An 18313-nucleotide genomic window follows, 5' to 3' on the forward strand; every position below is an offset into this window, starting at 1 on the left:
CATTATATAGGGTACATTAGTTTCTTATTGCTGCTGGAACAAATTACCACAAATTTAGTGATGTCAAATGACACTAATTTATTGTCTTACTAGACTGGAGGTCAAAAATCTGAAATGGGTCTCACTGGGCTAAACAGGTGTCAGCAGAGCCATGATCCTCCTGGAGGCTCTAGAGAGAATCCATTTTCTTGCTCTTTTCCAACTTCTATAAGCCGTGCCCATTCCTTGACTCATGGTTCTCTTCCTCCATCCTTAGAGTCAGAAAGGGTGAGTTGAGTACTTCTCACATTGAAAAACTCTATCGTGCCTCTCCCTTTCACTTATAAAGACCTGTGTTTACATTGAGCCCGTCCAGGTAATCCAGGACAGTCTCCCCATCTCAAGGTAAATTGATTAGCAAAATGAACTCCCTCATGCTATGTAATAGACCATATTTACAGATTCTGAGGATTAGGATGTGAATATCTCTGGGCACCATCATTCTTCCTCCCACAAAGGATTATGTAGAAGATCCAGGAAGCAATACCTGGCATATCATAAATCCTCAATAAATCTTGGAAATTTTTGTATTTGGTCCCAAATCCTATGTGAACTCCTGGCCCTGGGCTGCACAGTAGAGCTAGTCTGGTCCATTTAGTCCAGGCATCCCTTCTCTTGGACCCAACTGGCATCCTTCTTAGGGTGAGAGGGTCACTTCCAAGTGGGAGACAACTCTGGGTCCAGACCATCAGTGGATTCCTAAAAGGCCATGCTCCCCAGAAAGAAGCTGCAGAGTAAAGACCAAAGACAGCCCACCCTAAGAGGTAAGAGCTTTAACTTCTTTGCTCTTCACAAAGGATGCTCCATTGCAGGCCCCAAAGTCCAAACATGCCCTCACCCTTGACCCACATTGGTGCTTCTCCTTGGGGATATAAAGAAGGGAAAGAAGAGAGGATCGGTTTGCCCTAGAAGTGGGGAAAAATAAGAACCCACTGCTATGTTATGTAGGCAAAGTGAAATATGCCCCAAACTTGGAAAGAAGAAGACTTGGCAATAATAACAATAGTAGCAGTAGCTAACATTTAGTGAGCACTCACTGCATGCTGTGCCCTGAGTTTTATGGTATTTATCTTATTTGATCCCCCAGCCAAATAAATGTGGGAGCATTGTTAATGAAAATGAAATGAGCAGGTATTTGCTCATGGATGGAAAGAGGCCACTGTTAGCAAATAGGTGAGCAAGAGATGTAGGACCCCTGAAGTTCCATCCTTTGACTTGGGGTGGGGGCATGTCTCAAGGATATGGTGCTAGAAGGAGATTCAAATGCAGAAAGTTGAAACCTATTCATCTCAGCTGAACCTCACTTAGATAACAGCGTGGGCAAGAGATGTAGACAAGAGTATTTCATGAGGAGACAAATGTCCACTTGTCTCCCCCACTGTCCACAGAACCCACATGAATACGGAATCCCCGTGGCAGGTCTCTCCCTAGAGAGAAGATGCAACCAATGCCATCCAGGGCTGGTTTTAATGCTGGAACTTCCATGTAAACACTGGTGACTTAAGGAATGTTCTTAATTTCTCTGTACTTCAGACTTTTCATTTGTAAGATGATAACAATAATAATAGCGAACACTCGTATAGGAATTAAGTGCCAGGCCCTGTTCAACAAGCATTATATGTGTTAACACTTATTCTTTATAACAACTCTATGAAATAGGTATTATCCTATTATATAGATAGGAAACTGAGGCATAGAAAGGTTATATTAAGCAACATGCCCAAGGTCACAGAGCTGATGGTGAGCAGAACTGGGATTTGAATACACATGGTCTGGTTCTAGCCCCAGGGGTCCCAGCCACTACTCAATATTGCCTCACAATGTGGCTCACCTCATAGGGATGCTAGTAATTAAATATCTACGTAATATGTATTTTAATGCTCATATGTAACATATACCTGCTATAATAAATATTAAACATCTGAACAAGTTAACCAATGGATGGGGGCTCACTGATGGAGCATTTCAGCACAGTCCAGGGACCTGCATGCATAGGTACTGCTGTTTCCAGAATGGTTGATCGTGTGGCCAGAGTTATGAGGGAATGCAAGCCCTCTGTAGGATCATCTCTGACTTGTGTGTCAGGGGCAGTCCTGCCCTGAAGGTCCTTCGCAGCAGACACACCAAGAAGTTTTATAAGGCCTTTGACTTATTGTCTTTCCAAATCATGCTGTATTGTACTAGTTCTCAAGGAAACTGAGACAGCTCAACATGGGCTGCCAGAGGGTCTATCTGGTATATCCAAAATTGGATAAGGCATCCAAATAGCATTATCATTCTGGCAGAGCCATGTTCACTGGACCTCAATAACCAACCCCTAAAGGTGGGCTCTGGCAGATACTGGGGACATGGGTAACAAGGGGGCATAGGTAGAGTTTCCACTGAGTCAGGGAGGAGCACCCACAGAGGCCAGATGTGGGAGCCTAGCAAATGTCCAGAGAGAGGTTGTCCACCTTGCTTATTTCTTTGGTTCTCATAGGGCCATTATCACCAGGCAGGTCAGAAGGCAGGCCTGTGATGCCAGGTGGCTCTCCATCAGATGTTCTGGCCATACAAGGGCACCTCAGCTCTTTGTCATCCCAGGAGCTCTGTGGCAGCTGTTCAGATATAAGATATATCCTAGAAATCATTTGCAAGAGTCAGATGGCAGAAAAGACTCACTATCATCAAACAGCCATGAGCAATGACATTTATAGGCACGAACACCTTCCAGGCCTCCTTCCCAGGCTCAGGGCACCGATCTATTCACTGAACGCAAAGAGCAATTAGTCCTGCCAGATGGGGGATGTATCGAAAACCCTCTCCCTGGGCATAACCAATTAAAGCCTGGGTTTTAAAAAGCCGATTGATTCACTCAAAGGAGCAAACAGCAGGCTGCAGGAGCCCTTCCTGCTGAGCCATTTCTCTGCGTTTCCCAAAGCAGATCTAAAACCTCCCGATGGATTTGGTTTTCATATGGCTATGTGCAGTGTCCGCTGATAATCTCTATGATTCAAAGCACTTGCTGGGTATCTTCTGATGCATATTCATTTAATCATTCAACACAATTTCACTTCCCCCTCTCACCCCGGAATCTGTGCCCTGGGAAGGCTGACAGCAGAGTGCCGGGGCAGCAGAGTGGATGGCCCCAGCATGTCAGCTGGAGCCTCTACACTACAGCCACACAAGCAAATGAAGAAGGGACCTTCCGAGGCCCCCCCTCCCCTCCACAAGCAAGACAGACTCTCTGGGCATCCACAGCCACGCTGAGTCCAAGGAACAAATCCTGCCCGTTACAGGCAATTCAAATAGATGGAATCGGTAATGAAACGCTCATTTCTCACAGAAGGAAAGAATACCTATGATCCATTTAGCATTGACTCAAAATTTGATTTTTAAAATCTAAAATGAATATTGTATGATGAGTTTTACTGGCTCAACCAGAATTAATGAGTTAATGGAGGGGGGCGGAATAGTCCTTCATAGCAAGAGACAATCACTCCAAATTGTATCCCGGTGCTCTAGTAACACCAGGCATCATCTGGGTGTCAGGACCAAGCATTTAATCCAACATATCTGCACGGATGTCCTGCCAGCTTAGTGTCTGGCTGTCGGGCACACAGAAAGGAGTAGACACCGGATGCCACCTTCTGGGTCACTTGTTGATTCATCTCACAGTCTCACAGGCGTAGTTGCCCCTTTAGAACCAACAACTGCACCACAAAAGCCAAGAGAGTTGAGAACAGAGGGAAGAACTGCCTCAAGCCAGCAACACACAAAAGCACACAGCAGTAATGAATCTGCTTTCTAAATCTCCCAAGGTGACGAGGTGATACCTCGTTCCCCTGACTTTCCAGCCTCTTGGGCCTCAACAGGGTGGCTTTTCCTCATCTGGATGGATCTTTTATTTGGTTTCTCTTCACAGCCTAAGTCCAGAGACCAGTCAAGAAACAGTAACTCCTCATTCATTAAAAACTCATGGTTGTGTACATAGCTCAACACTACTGCATATACTCGGCAAATAGCTTAATCTCTGGAAGCCTCAACTCTCTCATCTGTAAAAGCAGATAATATTAGTCCTCTTGAAAAATTGTTAGAAGAATCAGGGATAACGTTGAAGGTTTCTAGGTCAGTTTCTAGCACACAGTGGTGTTCAGTAAATGGCTGTTGTTTACAAAATGGAAATGATGACGTCTATACCTCAAAGTTTATTTCAAAGACAGCACATGAGAAACACCCACCCCTGGGTCTCCCAGTTGTAACCGAAAGGTAAGTAGGAATTTCTTGCTTTCCTTCTCCAACCTGCTCCCATACAGCATGTGGCAGCAGACCAGAAGCCATATCCTAAGGGTTCAGAGCCCAGCTCTAGTAGAAGACTGCCTAGGTTCAGATCGCGGGTGTCAAGTCACTTACCCTCCCTGTGCCTCTATTTTCTCATCAATAAAATGGGGTTAATATAAATATCTTCAAGGGCTGCTGTGAGAACCTGGCAGAGTACCTGGCATACAGGAAATGCTTGACAAATGTTTACAATGAATGTGTTTTTTTCCACACTACCAACCAATTCTCTGATACCAGTTGGGTGTCCTACAACTCAACAGAATTCTGACACTACCTACTTGGAGATAGCATCAGATCATGTAAGTTAAGGGCTCCATCCTACATGAATGCCCCCAACTTCAGACACCAACCATAAGTCCATGTTGTCACCTGTGCTTCTGATGGACCAGCTATAAATAGATTAGAGGTTCCAACCAACTCCTCCCTGGGTTCAATTAATTTGCTAGAGCAGGTCACAGAACTCAGAGACACATTTCCTTACTAGATTACCAATCTATTATAAACTCAGGAACAGCTAGGAACAGATGCTTAGGGGGAGGCATGGGGAGGGGGCTCAGAGGATCCATGCTCTCTGAGAATGTCACTCTCCCCAAACCTTCACATGTTACCCAACCCAGAAGCTCTCTGGACCTTGTCCTGTTGGGTTATTTTGGAAGCTTCATTACATAGGCATTATGTAATCCATACAATGATTATGGATTAAATCATTGGCAACTGGTAACTGAACTCAATCTCCAGGCCGTCTCTCCTCCATGGAGGTCTGGGGTGGGTGGGGCTGAAAGTTCCAACTCTATTATCACTTGGTTGGCTTCTCTGATGACAACTCCCTATCCCTAGTTGACCTAGGGGCTTTCCAAAAGTCATCTTATTAACATAATAAAAGACCTTTATATTTCACATCACTTAGGAAACTCCAAGAGTTTTAGGAGCTCTGTACCACGAGGGTGGGGGACAGTTAAAACCAAATATGTATTTCTTATTGTAAATCACAGTATCATAATACTACTATCAAATACCACCATTATCATCTCCGTCATCATCACCATCATCAGGAATAAGAGGAAACAAAAGAATAAAGTACCGGGAGTAGAATCTAAATGCAGGAAGATGAAAGTCAAGTTCCCAGCAGAACTTACCATATTAAGAGGAAGCATAAGCCAGACGGTTGAGCCTAGGAACTCAGTCCCTTCATAAGCACCTCCAGTGTAGGATCCCATGTGGCCTTAACAATCTGTTTCCCGCAGTCTGTATTTGTCACTAGCTACCTTGTCTGAGAAGGATGACTGACTCCAAGGGACCATGCATGCCCAGGGTCACCACATCCAAGATAACTGGAATCATCTTTGTTCCCTACAAAGTTCAGCTAAAACTCACCATCTTCCCGACAGCACCAACCACCACCTAGACCCAACTCAGCCACATGAGTCGAGGTACCTTTAGGCGGAGATAGATGCAGAGTCATGCCTCATACAATTTGCCAGTTTCCTTTCTTCCCTCTGGCATCTACCACACACACATTCCCAGTTTCTATACAGCTTCAGTCTTTCTTGTTTTTAACTCTGTAGGGGATCAGGGTAAAATTTAACAGCAGTTCTTCTTCCATTCTGTCAGTATCCACACCCCGCATCTTGGGGCACTTCCACTGTGGCCAAGTCAGAGAGATGAATCCAGTCTATGGTGCCACTATTCAAAGCTGATGTGAGACTAATGTGCTCAGGGGAGGGAAAGTATTTTAATTTTACAACCCTAACCCTGATCATCTGGGAATGTCACAAATCAGATGCCTAATTCCACCAAAGGAAAATGCAGTAATGTGGAGTTATAAGCCAATCTTACACTCTGTGGTTTGAGTATATGAACAGAGAAGTCCAACATGAATCTTCCAGAGCCCCTTGGTTTTGCCAAGGGAAGGAGGATGAGGAGTGTGTCAATAAACTCTGAAATTACATCTTAAATAAAAAATCTGATCTAGCCCAAGAGACATGAATAGAAATGTATAAGAAATCAGGTTAGCAATTTTGTTAGCAACTTGAAGTTCTGAACTGAGCACTTGGAGTTTGGATTTGGAAGCTTAGATTTCCAACTTTGATTCCTAAGATCACCCAACAAAATAAAATGAAGAGCTGTGTTTTCCAAAGTGTGAATAGGAATGGAGGGTTAAATAAAATTAAATGTTTCCTTACTGATGTACTTCTCAGAGACTGGACTATGCTACTGATGAATGTGAATCTCCAACAGGGGATTTGCTATACAAACTTCCCTCAAATGAATTTAACTTTTGGAGAGGGTATGTCTCGTGGGACTGGCCACACATCAAGAGTCATCAACTCAAGGAATGAAGGAACCTGCAAAAACAGGGCTCTAGGCCTTCCAGAGGAAACCATATGAGCTCTAGTCTTAAGCAGCCATATTCATTTACTCATTACGAGCAAAGGCACATAAGCAGAAGCTGAGAATGAAGTGTAGTCATGATAGACGAATGGATAAAGAAGATGTGGTTAATATATACAATGGAATACTACTTGGCAATGAGAAAGAATGAAATCTGGCCATTTGCAGCAATGTGGATGGAACTGGAGGGTATTATGCTAAGTGAAATAAGTCAGTCAGAGAAAGACAGATACCGTATGTTTTCTTTCACTCATAGGTAGATATTGAGAAACTTAACAGAAGACCATGGGGGAGGGGAAGGGGGAAAAAAGTTACCGAGAGGGAGAAAGGCAAATCATAAGAGACTCTTAGGGACTGAGAACAAACTGAGGTTTGATGGGGGGTAGGGGAGAGGGGAAAGTGAGTGATGGGCATGGAGGAGGGCACCTGTTGGAATGAGCACTGGGTGTTATATGGAAACCAACTTGACAATAATTTATATTTAAAAAAAAGAAAGAAAGAAATACAGGCACAACAGCTTCCCTCAAAGTAGAAAACCTCAGAGACCAAGCTAGGTACAAAGGTACTAGGTACAAAGGACTGGTGTTCCAAAGGTGTAAAACAAAGGCTAAGTAGAAAAATGTGAAGACGTACCAGGAAGGGGCCTTAAAGTCCTTGTGAATCCCTGAGTTAGGGCAATCATGGTTATATAAGATGTAGTAGAGGCTCCTAGAGGTCCCTTAATACTGGAAACTTCTGCTACAAATATTCCAGGACAGAAAGAGTGTCATCAGTAAAGGCTTTAACCAAGAAACAGGCATGTGCTTCTCCCAAGCCAGCCCTCCTTCACCTTCTCTAAGATCCCCAACTTGAATATGTGCCAGACACTTTGCAAAGTGCATCACATCCATTCTTTCATTACATTTTCATAATCTTAAGAGGTATGTGTTATCAGTATCCTTGTTTCACAGCTGAGGCTCAGGAAAGTCAAGTCTAAGGACACAACTTATCTAAGGACACAAACCAAGGAATTAGAGCTGTGAGCTCATTATAAGTTTGCTGAATGAATGAATGAATGAATGAATGAATGAATAGGGAGAAAGGGTCTTTGCAAACATTTTCCACTTATTTAAAAGAGTTGGTAGAAAACAGAAATAGAATTGTGATTACCTACTGACATTGTCTTATTACTAGAAAGTCATCTTTCACTTGGAAAATGGGAGGCCCCTCCCCTGTGATTCATCCATCACTAAGAAGTCTGGGATCTCCCCATCCATCAGCAACACTCCAGATGGCACAATACTGCAAACTGGATCCAATTACAGGAAGAGTCAACTCTTGCCTGATTCACAGGAGCCCAATCAGCAGTTCCTGGGTTTAGCCACCAGCCCAAATTTACCCAGTAGTACATTATCAACTTCAATAATGGGCATGCCAGGAAAACAAAATAGGAGACCGTTCTTACGTAGGAAGAGCTTTCCTCTTTATCAATTACACTTTTCTAAAGAACAGGCAGCCTACTATCTCTTTGTGGGTTCTGATAGACACTGCAGAGGAGTAGATGAAAGGTTATTATAACGAGGGTGGGAAGAAGGAAAGACTGTACCTGGGGGGAGGGAGGGCCCTGTGGAGTGGCCTGGAGAAGACACTGAGCTTCCTTGTGCAGATCCCATATTATCCTGACTCTGTCTACCTCTCTGACTCTGTTGTTCTCATTGTGATGGTCTACACTCTATTTCTGTCCTGGATCTCTGTAATGGCCTCCTAGCTAGTTTAACCACTCCCATACCAGTCCCCTTGCACCCAGCAATCCATCAGCCACAGTAGCCACAGTGAACTTTTAAAAACATAAATCAGATCACATCACTCCCACACTTAAAACTCAACAATAGTTTCCCTTATTACTTAGTATAATATTCAAATTATTCACTCTGGTCTGTAGGGACTTCACTGCTACTGTTCATCCCACCCTTCCTCTCACTCACCATGTTCCAGAAGCACTGGGCTTCCTTCTTGAGGGCTCATTCTCACCTCAGGATCTTTGCACTTCCTGCTTCCTCAGTCAAGAATGCTGAGACCCCAGGACCACACTCTTCATGTCATTCAAGTCCCAGCTCATTTGTTGCCTGCCAGAGAGGTCTTCCTTGATCACCCCTAACTGCTCCCTCGCCAGCCACTCTTATCATAACTTTGTGTTTTGTTTCTCTCATAGTACTTATTAGTTAAAATTATCTTGTTTATTATTCATGTTCTGTGTCTCCTCCTCCAACACATACACACAAGCTCCATGAGAGCAGACACCTGGCCTTTCTGCACCTATACCTCCAGCACCTGGGACAGTGTTCAGCACAAAACAGCAGCTTAATAAATTTTTGCTGGATTAAAGAATACCCCCTAAGGGTTCTTGTATGAATTAAATGAGACAGTTATATATTTAGAGTTTTTCAGAAGGTTTGGCACATCAAAACACAGTATTTCAGGTTATGACTCTCTTATCTGGTATTATCAGGATGAGCCAATCTGTTAATCCAAAAAATCTGAATGAAATAGGGGTCACTAATATTGTACATATATACTATACAAACTTTAGACACTATTTCAACTTGAAACATTTCTGGCTAGTCTATTGATGTAGAACTAAGGCCTCTACTTGAGACAGGTCTCCAGGTTGGAGTTCGAAATCTATGTGTTCCTTTTTTTGAGAGCTCATGCCTTTTATATATCATCTGTGGTTCCCAGATTTGGCTTTAGAATGGAGAAGGAACTTAACCTCACATACAAAACAATCTGAATGCAAAATTCTTATAGAATTATGTACAAATTTTTCCTAACTTTTATCAGTTGCCCTGCCCACAACTAAGCTAACAGCCTACATCGACTGACTCTTATCAAACCATTCAATGCTTGCAGCTTGGTTTCCTTAACAAATGACTCTCTTTTCACCCATATTTCACTGGTTCACTTAATCTCTAATTAAATTATGTTCTTAAAATAACACATTCAGCCAGCATAAGAAGGACTGGGTGAAAATGCAGCTCTTTGACCCTTAGTAAGCATTTACCAAAATGGTGGGGGCAATGTTCATAGGAATAGTATGGGTCCCTGTGTGCTGTGAATGTCCAGCAGGTCGTGGCCCTCAGTCAGTGAGTATTACAGAAGGAAGACAATGGAGGACATTGGTGAATTTGTGAGTTGGTTAAGTAGAGATGGGTTAAAAGAGATTGCATTATAGTATAAGAACTTGTCAATAGCAATGATTATAGTTGTCGTCAAGGAAGATTAAATGGAAATATGCCAAAATGTTTTCTCTGGTAGGCTGTTAATATTCCTCTTAACAATTTCCCATATCTTTCAAGTTTTGACACCATCATAAATAATACTTCACAGAAGTAGAGAGTAAATTGTGATCCTGGTGGAGTCAAAGGATAGTGCTGACAATTACCATTTCTAGTGCTCCTGTTCTATGCCAGCAACTTACATGGTACCTCTTGCCCTCATGTTCGCTCTGCAAGGCAGGTGCGAAGGTGCCCACCTTTATGACTGTGTGATCATGTTCCCCTAAGTTTAGCCCCAGGCCCCTGTCCCAATACTACATTCCTTCCTCTGGCCCACAAAGTCACCCAATGCAGTCAGCATCTCCATGAGCTGGCAGGGTGTCAAGTCCATGAGCTTTCAACAGGACCAAATCTTCATTTATGTCACTGTCCGGCTCTCTGCTTTGCAAGTTAATTAGAAATAAAGCCTTTCCTCATCAGTCTGGCCTCCCCCACTGCTCTCTCGCTCCTGGCTGCAGGCTATATCCTATCTCCTTCACCTCTGGGCTCAGGACCCCATCCTGGAACAGATGCAGCCTGATCAGCATATCTCTTCTGTGGTGATGGCTACATCACTCACCTCCCTCCTGGAGGCTGTCTTCCCTGGACTGTGGTCTTCTTACTCTGCCCTCTGCTGCCTGTGTTCCCTCTGCCGGCCCTTATCCACCTGGATTTCTGCACCATTCCAGCCCTGACCTCCAAGAAGCACAGCCCACCACATGGCCTATCCTGTGTCCATCCTTGTTCTGCATGGTTCCCACAGCCACGCCTTATAGCCTTGTGACCCAATGTCTGATCTGACCCAGAGTCCCCATTGTGATACCCAGAGAGACACAGACCTCTACTGCCCCAATTTAGTACTCACACAGCACATGAAATTGTTGGGAGGGAGGGTTTACAGGGAGTGGGGAATGTATATGGGAAGAGGGTACTCCAACACCAGCTACTGGTAAAGTCCTGGTGGCAGCTTCAGACAGATGGAACCCTTCCAGTGATGGCAGCAGTTAGCTCTCAACAGCCCCCAAACCGAAAGGACTCCACCACTCCAATTTATCAGAGAGATTAAGACTCTGACCTAGAGAGACAGAGACAGAAAAGGGATCAGGAGAAAGGACACAAAAGCCAAAAGAAAGGCTGAGCATTGTCAAAACTTGACATATTCACCACATTTGTTCTTGTCTTATTCTCTTCTACAAAAAGACTTAACCGGCAACTGCAAGTAGGATCTCAAAGCCAGGATGAGGATGCCGCAGGTCTACAGGAAGAAAAGTCACAGTTCAGGGTCCTAGAAAAGTAGAAATCTGGACAGAGGTACCCACTACAAAGAACTTGCAAGAGGCTGGCCTCCCAGGATCTCTGACACTGGTGGGTAGACGTGGGTTTCAAATCCCCTTTGTATGGCTTTAGGTACGTGTCTTCACCTCTCCAAGGCTTCATTTCCTCACGTATAGAATGATGCTAGTAACACCTGCCTTGTGGACGGTTGAGGCTTATATGAGCTAATACAGGCCTGGTACCTAAACCAGTGGCAATGTCTGGACACAACTTTGGTTGTCACATGTGGTGGGGACGGAGGGAGGCATACTACCAGCACCAGTGGGTAAAAGCCAGAAGCAAGGGATGCTAGTAAAACTAGTAATCATCCCACAACGATCAGAGCAGCCCCCATGACAAAGAATGATTCAGCCCAAATGCCAGCATCAAGAAACTTTTCCAAAGCCCAGTACAGAGCGGGGATCAGCAAACATTCATTCCCCACCTCTTCCTCTCTCCACTCCTCTTTCTGGACAGTGCATAGCATCAGGGAAGGGCCTGGATCTCCTTCCCTTGCATCTCCCATAGAGATGGAGAAGGAAAAGTGCCAAACAAAGTGCCTGGCACCTCCTATCTCTCTGCTCTTCCCGCAGAGCTGTGTCTAGCTGGAAGCCAGGCACACAGCAGGGATGTTCAAAGGACAGATTTGTTAGCTGACTGGAGCAGAGGCCTCTGTGCAACACCGACCTCAGCTTGGAAACTGGACAGAAAAGCAGCTCTAAGGAAGCTGAGCTCAGACAGGAAGGCTGGGCACGGGTAATGCCATAAGAGGGACCTATGAGCAGGGACCAAAAAAAATGACCGTCCAATTGGGCCCAGGGTGCACCGTTTCTCCAAGACTTGACAGCAATCTCATATGCAGAAGGTAAGTCAGAATTCATTCCTTCAGTCAATTATTCAGCACGTACTGGGCTAGGACTCTGGTTGCACGGCACTCTAATGGTCTACGTTAAAAAAAAAAATTCAATGTTATTATTTTTCCAGCCCTGTAACTATTCAACCAAGACATCGATGGGAATGAAAAAGTAAGCAAGAGAAACAGATGTTTAAATCTCATAGAATCTTGAATCTGATCAGCCTCATTTTAAATGGTGAAAATACCCACTTGATAAAGTGGGAAAAGCTAATATTATTCTATTATTCACTCTCTCTTTATTAAGGCTTCAGAGATGATTCATTGAGTTTCCGAAGCACAGTACTTTTTTTGTATGTTACTCTTTCATGAACAAACTATTCCAAGACACAATCTGCCTATATTATATAATGCATCTTCCACAGAGACAGCCCAAAGTGAAGCTACTTATTTCTTATTCCTGTATTTGGTAAGGCCTGTTTATACCTTGCCTGAGTGTGTGAGAGAACACAGGGGAAAGTCCTTTGAAAGCTGGAAGCCCTGGGACAAACCTTGGCCCCTATTGTCAGTATGAGCCATCATAATTTCCAAATTCCACAGGGCAGAACAGATGAGGTTTTGCTTTGTGTATCTGGATCCCGGACTCCCGAGTTGCTAAGATGCCTGTCCTTTTCTCAACTTACAGACTCTCTAGTCCGGGGAAGGTAGGAGCAAATGCACACCAAGAAGGCCCCAGATCTTGCTCCCAAGATCTTGCTCCCTTGCCCGCTGCCTCACTTTCCCCCATATGCTGCAGATCCTTGCCAGATCCTCTGTGGGAGCCACAAACCAGGAGGCTCTCAGCTGCAAAGAGCCAAGAGGAGTCTTTCCAAAGCCTTTTGAGCCCAAAGCAGGAAGTTCTGCAAAAACACACCCACTGTTCTGAGTGGAGAGCCTGTCTGAGGATAAAGTACCCTCCCCTGAGCTCAGCTTAGCACCTCATAAAGCCAGACTCAGACCATATAAATAAGATGTCTCTCTAAGGCAAGGTGAGGCTTGCATGATTTATGTGCTCCTGGGGTCCCTTGCAAACAAGCTTAAACCAACAGTACCTGACTCTCCTTTCTTCTGTGGACCGACTTGGCTCCACAAGGTGGGGTAAAAGGCCCCTGTGTCTGCCTGCAGTGTTCCCGGGCCATCCCACTGGCTGAATGGGCAGGCGGGAGCATGTGTGGCCTTTGAGAAGCCTTGGTCCCTGAGCCCCTCCGGAAAAGGACTGCTTGGGAGCACAGACGGGAGGCCTGTGACATGCTCTGCTGGCTTCTGTGTAAAGGAAAACAGGTAGAGGGAGCCAGGAAGGGAGCAAAGAAAGGAAAGTCATTTATAGGAACAGCCTGAGCAGAGAAACCAGATGTGAGCTGGTGTCAGCAGCAGGGACAGCCTGCTGCATAATTCATCCATTGTGGTTCTGTTTATGTGTCTGTTTTTAAGGTTAATCATTTGTTTGTTTGATCGAGGCTTACTCTTCTGAACGCTTCTGTTAGCACATGAACAGGATGCTTGGTATGAAACGCAAACATCCTTATTTGGCAGACACAGAGCTTGCTAAATTATCCTTCCAGCTGCAAATAAGTTGTGACATTTGTAATAAGTTGCCAGTCATAAGGGGCGCAGCATAGTCTCAGAGAAATTCACAAGCTGAATTTCTCCCCAGCTTCAGTCCCTCTCTCTGAAGGAAGCAGATATTTCAGCCCAAGAGGCACATTTAAGACAGAAGCAGAGTCACTCAGTCTTGGGTGTCGGGTCTAACCCACGAGCACCCTGTTGGTCTAGACTCCAGTCCCCATCAAAATGTCTGCAGTGCATGGGCCAGGAAAACACCTCATGAAAAGGAGGTCCTGGCCCCCACCCACTGACAGCCTCACTTCCACCTTTGTGCAGAAGAAAACAGGTTTGTCTTCTCAACACCACCTCTAAGGAAGCAGGCAGACTCTAGAACTGTAGAAGGCCAGGATTGGGACTAGACTTTGAAGGTATCAGACGTAATGTGCTATATGAGAAAGCAGGAGACTCTGGAGCTGCGTGGCTTTGGATAAATCATTTCTCCTTCAAGCCTCTGTTTCCTCCAGGTTAAGGGGGACTGGTAGGAAGCCTGGGGAGGACACACGTAAATGACCTGACACACTGTAGTTTCTTAAGAAGAGCTGCTGCTCTCATCATCCTGAAGCAAATCCATCAGGGTGCCCATCTCCACTGCAATTTCCAGTCAGACTTCTTGAAGCCTTGCAGAGAAGCTAGCAGCTGCAGGCATTCACCCATCCCATCATTTCACAAAGACACAGTTTTGGCCTGCTCAGCCCAGGCCCTGTGCAGGGCACCATGGGTACAGCAGCCAATAAACTCAATCTCCAGTCCCCTGAAAAGCTGAGTTCATCTGTGAGTGATTTCGGTAGAAAGGATTTCCTAATTTTGAGTCAAAACTATTTTGAGAAAACCTCACTACTTTCTGCAACACTTCCAACTTAATTTCCAGGCATCATCTTTTGCCCTCTTTTGGTTGATGTCTGATGCCCATACAGAAGTGCACCTCACAGAGGAGTGTCTCCTGATGAATTGTCACAAGCTGAGCACCTCCAGATAACCATCGCCCAGAGCAAGATCATCACCAGCGCTCCAGATATCCTGCTCCCCCTTCCCACCGCTACAGCCTAGGGTAGCTGGGTTGCTGAATTTTAGCAGCATACATTCATTTTGCTTGTTTTACTACTTTGGCATTATCTTTAAAGAAAATTATTTACTGGGTTCTTCACTCTCCTGTCCTGCTTTCACATAGGCCAAGCATATGAAAGGCAAACAATGAAAAGGTTTCCTTTTCTATCATGAAGCCTTGCCTCGACATAGTTTTATTTTTCCAATGAGCCCCTGAGGGTCAGGGCATGTGCCTCTAGTGCTTGTGCACAGTAGGTACTCAGTAAGTATGTGTTGAGTCAATGAATGATGACATCAGATCCATCAATAATCAACACATCTCAGCAAATGGAGAGCCATATTCAACAGGGTCAGGGCAGGGAGAATGGTGATGTGGTTTTAGAAGGAAGGTTAGATCAGATGCCTCTTTCCTGGGTCATTTTGTTCATCTGGATGGGACAGCCTTGGGCCCAATCCTGATTCACTGAATTTCTGTCGAGTACCAGGCATTTTTGTTCTGCCTTCAAACATATTCACATTTTCCTTATTAAAAAGAAAATGAAAACCAACCACAAATAAATGACGTCATCAAACATTTAATGAAAGCCTACACTCTAATTCTAGGCAAGGGAGTGATTTACTGAGTGCCAATTATGTACTGGGCATTCTGCTTGCCTTTGATGACTCAGAATTTAATCAGGTACCACTTCTGCCCACAAGTAGCTTCTAGGCTGAAGGAAGATATAGGCACATAAACAACTGAAATATTAAAGTGTTGTTAAGTGCTATAATTCAGATATATAACAAGTACCTTGGGAACATAGAAAAAGGATCAAAGTTTATTGGAAATACTACATGGAGGAGATGGCATTTGAAGAGGGCTTGAAGAATGAGTGGGGTTCATGAGATCAACACAAGGAAAGCATTCTGCAGGTTGAGTAAACAACACGAATAACAACAGAGCTGATACTTGGTGGGATGCATGAGCATGGGCAACTGGTCGTTTCCAGCCAGTGTCTGCTGGGATTAGTCATGGGCTTGTTGTGAGAGATCATGAACATCCACCCTGAATAAAAGTTGGAAGACAAAAGAAGGGCAGGCCATGTTCAGGGAATAGTGGTGAGGACAACTCCTACAACATCTAACCTCTGCTAAGGATGGTACATTTGTGTCATGCAGGCCAACACTGACCGCTCCTATGCCTACAACAGATATTAGAAATCAATCATAGCACTCCTCCTAGATTCACCCAGAAACAACCTCACGATCCTGCTCCACAAAGAACTCGAGGCAATCACTACTAGCAATAGGATTTGGCATCATCCTGGGTTGCACACGACAGCTTCCACTGCCTCACAAATGCCATACAGTCTGGCTTCAGACATTCCACTGAAACTGTTCTCTCTAAGCTTTCCATTACCTTCCTCCTCACCAGATTCCACAGTCCTCATTCTGATTAAATACCACACTCCCTCCCTCCTGGAAACTCTTGCCTCCTCCTTCACGAATCTAGAGTATCATCTCTCTTTCCTTCTTCTAATGTCTTTAAGTTCTATCTACATTTCCTTCCCACTGTGTCAGATCTGGCTCTTGTCCGTGGCAGACACTCTAGCCCAGGCCTTACTGATGTAACTCAGAGTCAGAGAAGTCAGCCATCCAACTTCACATACCCAAAAGGGAGTCATCCCGCTGCAGCCTTCCTTATCAGTGCAAGTTGGCAGCGTTTAAAGCTGGCTCAGCTTTTGGGGACAAAATTATGGATTATTGAAGCCTCCTCCACTCATCCTGCAGCAACTTGTAATGCCCAGAACCATCTGGCTGATTTAGTCCTTGGAAGCTTCAGTGATGGAAGACTCAGCTGAGTGAGAAGATAGAAGCTACCAGCTGAAATAAAGTTTAGGGTTTATCTATTGATTTCAAATGATCTGTGTCCCAGAGCTCCAGCACGCAGCAGTTCTAGCAAGTGAATATAAAAAATGTACAAGCAACACACACACACACACACACACCCTATAAAACCCCACATGGATTTGCTATTGACCCCTGGTCTATATCATTCATGCATTTTGTGAAAGAAAAGCTGCCACAAAAAAATATCTAATGTGGGTTCAGTACATATGTGGGATATTTTTCCTACAGTGAGATGACTTTAGACTCAGGATGATCAGGCATGGATGCTGAACCCTCTGTCTAAACCTTGTCCGGATGACTATTTCCCCAAATAGCTCCAAGGAGACACCAAGAAAGCAATGACGATCATTGGCCAATTAGTGGTTCAGGCATTTGGAGTAGGATGTGACTCCCAGAAAGCTTACAGGAAGAGAATGGCTGTCTCAGGCTCAGGCTTCCTGGAGCAGGGCTGACCATGCATCAGCCAGCACTATTGATTCCTGTCATTGCTATTTTCTGGTAGAAAGAGGGACATTTGTCTTAGATTAATTAAAAATGAACTAGGAGAAAGAACTGTGTTATAAAAATGAAGATATATGAAGAAACTCTCAAGACCGTGCTGTTTCCAGATACCAAGTGGATGAAGCATCTGGTCAGTGGGCAAGAAAATGCTCAGAAGACCCAAGGCAGACCAGGCTAGAATGCTGGCAGGTATACCCTGGTGTCTTTGGAGGTTTCTGGCTGCAGAGGAAGATGGAGAGCCGGTCATATCAAATGGCCTGCTGGTCCTCATTCAGACAGTCAGACTACCCTGCGTGGTCCCTTCCTAGACCATGCTTTTGCTTCTACATCTTCCACACTAGGTGTCTCGGGCAAGGAGACATATGGGACACAACCTGTCAGGGATGCTTCCAAAGGAAAGGGCACCTTTGAGAAAGCCTCTCCTTCTCAGAGGCTGTTCCCCATATACTGGGGAACTGAAAATGTAAACAAACAGGGGTAAAAATGGCCTGTGGTCCAAGGCTGGCTGCCTTGGCATTGTTATTCAGGACCATATGGACACTCGTATTTGATGGACAATGATGTGTAGATGGATGAATTTTTCCATCACTCAGAATTTCTACATTTTCAAGTCTCTCATATATTCAAAACAATAGAAGTCATTGAAATAAACATGTATTAAAGACTTACTTTATACCAGAATATTTAATTCGCACAAAAGCCCACCAACGAAGATATAGTTCCCCCACCTTATCAGTCAGGAAGCTGAGTTTCAAAGAAAAAGCCTGAACTGAGTCAGTCTTCCAACCACTAGCCTCAATGTTCTTTCCTTTTTTTCTTCTTCTTCTTTTTCTTCTTCCTCATGCTTCTCTTCCTCTTATTCCTCTTCTGCTTCAACTGCTCCCCCCAAAACATTCAGTTTCTCCTATTCATGCACAAAGATTGAAGGGTGAACTGCTTCTACAAACCTCATAGGAAGTCGCCTTCCTGGGGGGAGTATCCTTGTTCCACACCCAGCTCCCAACATCTCCTACTCCCCTAAGTT

At 44.5% G+C, this 18313-nt stretch overlaps 1 protein-coding gene and 1 long non-coding RNA gene across 3 annotated transcripts in view; both read right to left on the reverse strand.

Moving 5' to 3' along the window:
* The window catches only part of GALNT18 (polypeptide N-acetylgalactosaminyltransferase 18), a 354502-nt gene that overhangs the window by 219500 nt on the left and 116689 nt on the right, over window positions 1-18313 (reverse strand). The window lies entirely within an intron of this gene.
* On the reverse strand, window positions 59-17908 carry LOC122483567. Its single transcript, XR_006297414.1, has 3 exons — window positions 10624-17908; window positions 8715-8855; window positions 59-251 (listed from the first exon to the last, which is right to left on the reverse strand). It is a non-coding gene; the product is annotated as an uncharacterized LOC122483567 (long non-coding RNA).

The sequence above is a fragment of the Prionailurus bengalensis genome, chromosome D1, assembly GCF_016509475.1.
Source record: "Prionailurus bengalensis isolate Pbe53 chromosome D1, Fcat_Pben_1.1_paternal_pri, whole genome shotgun sequence".
NCBI lineage: Eukaryota > Metazoa > Chordata > Mammalia > Carnivora > Felidae > Prionailurus > Prionailurus bengalensis.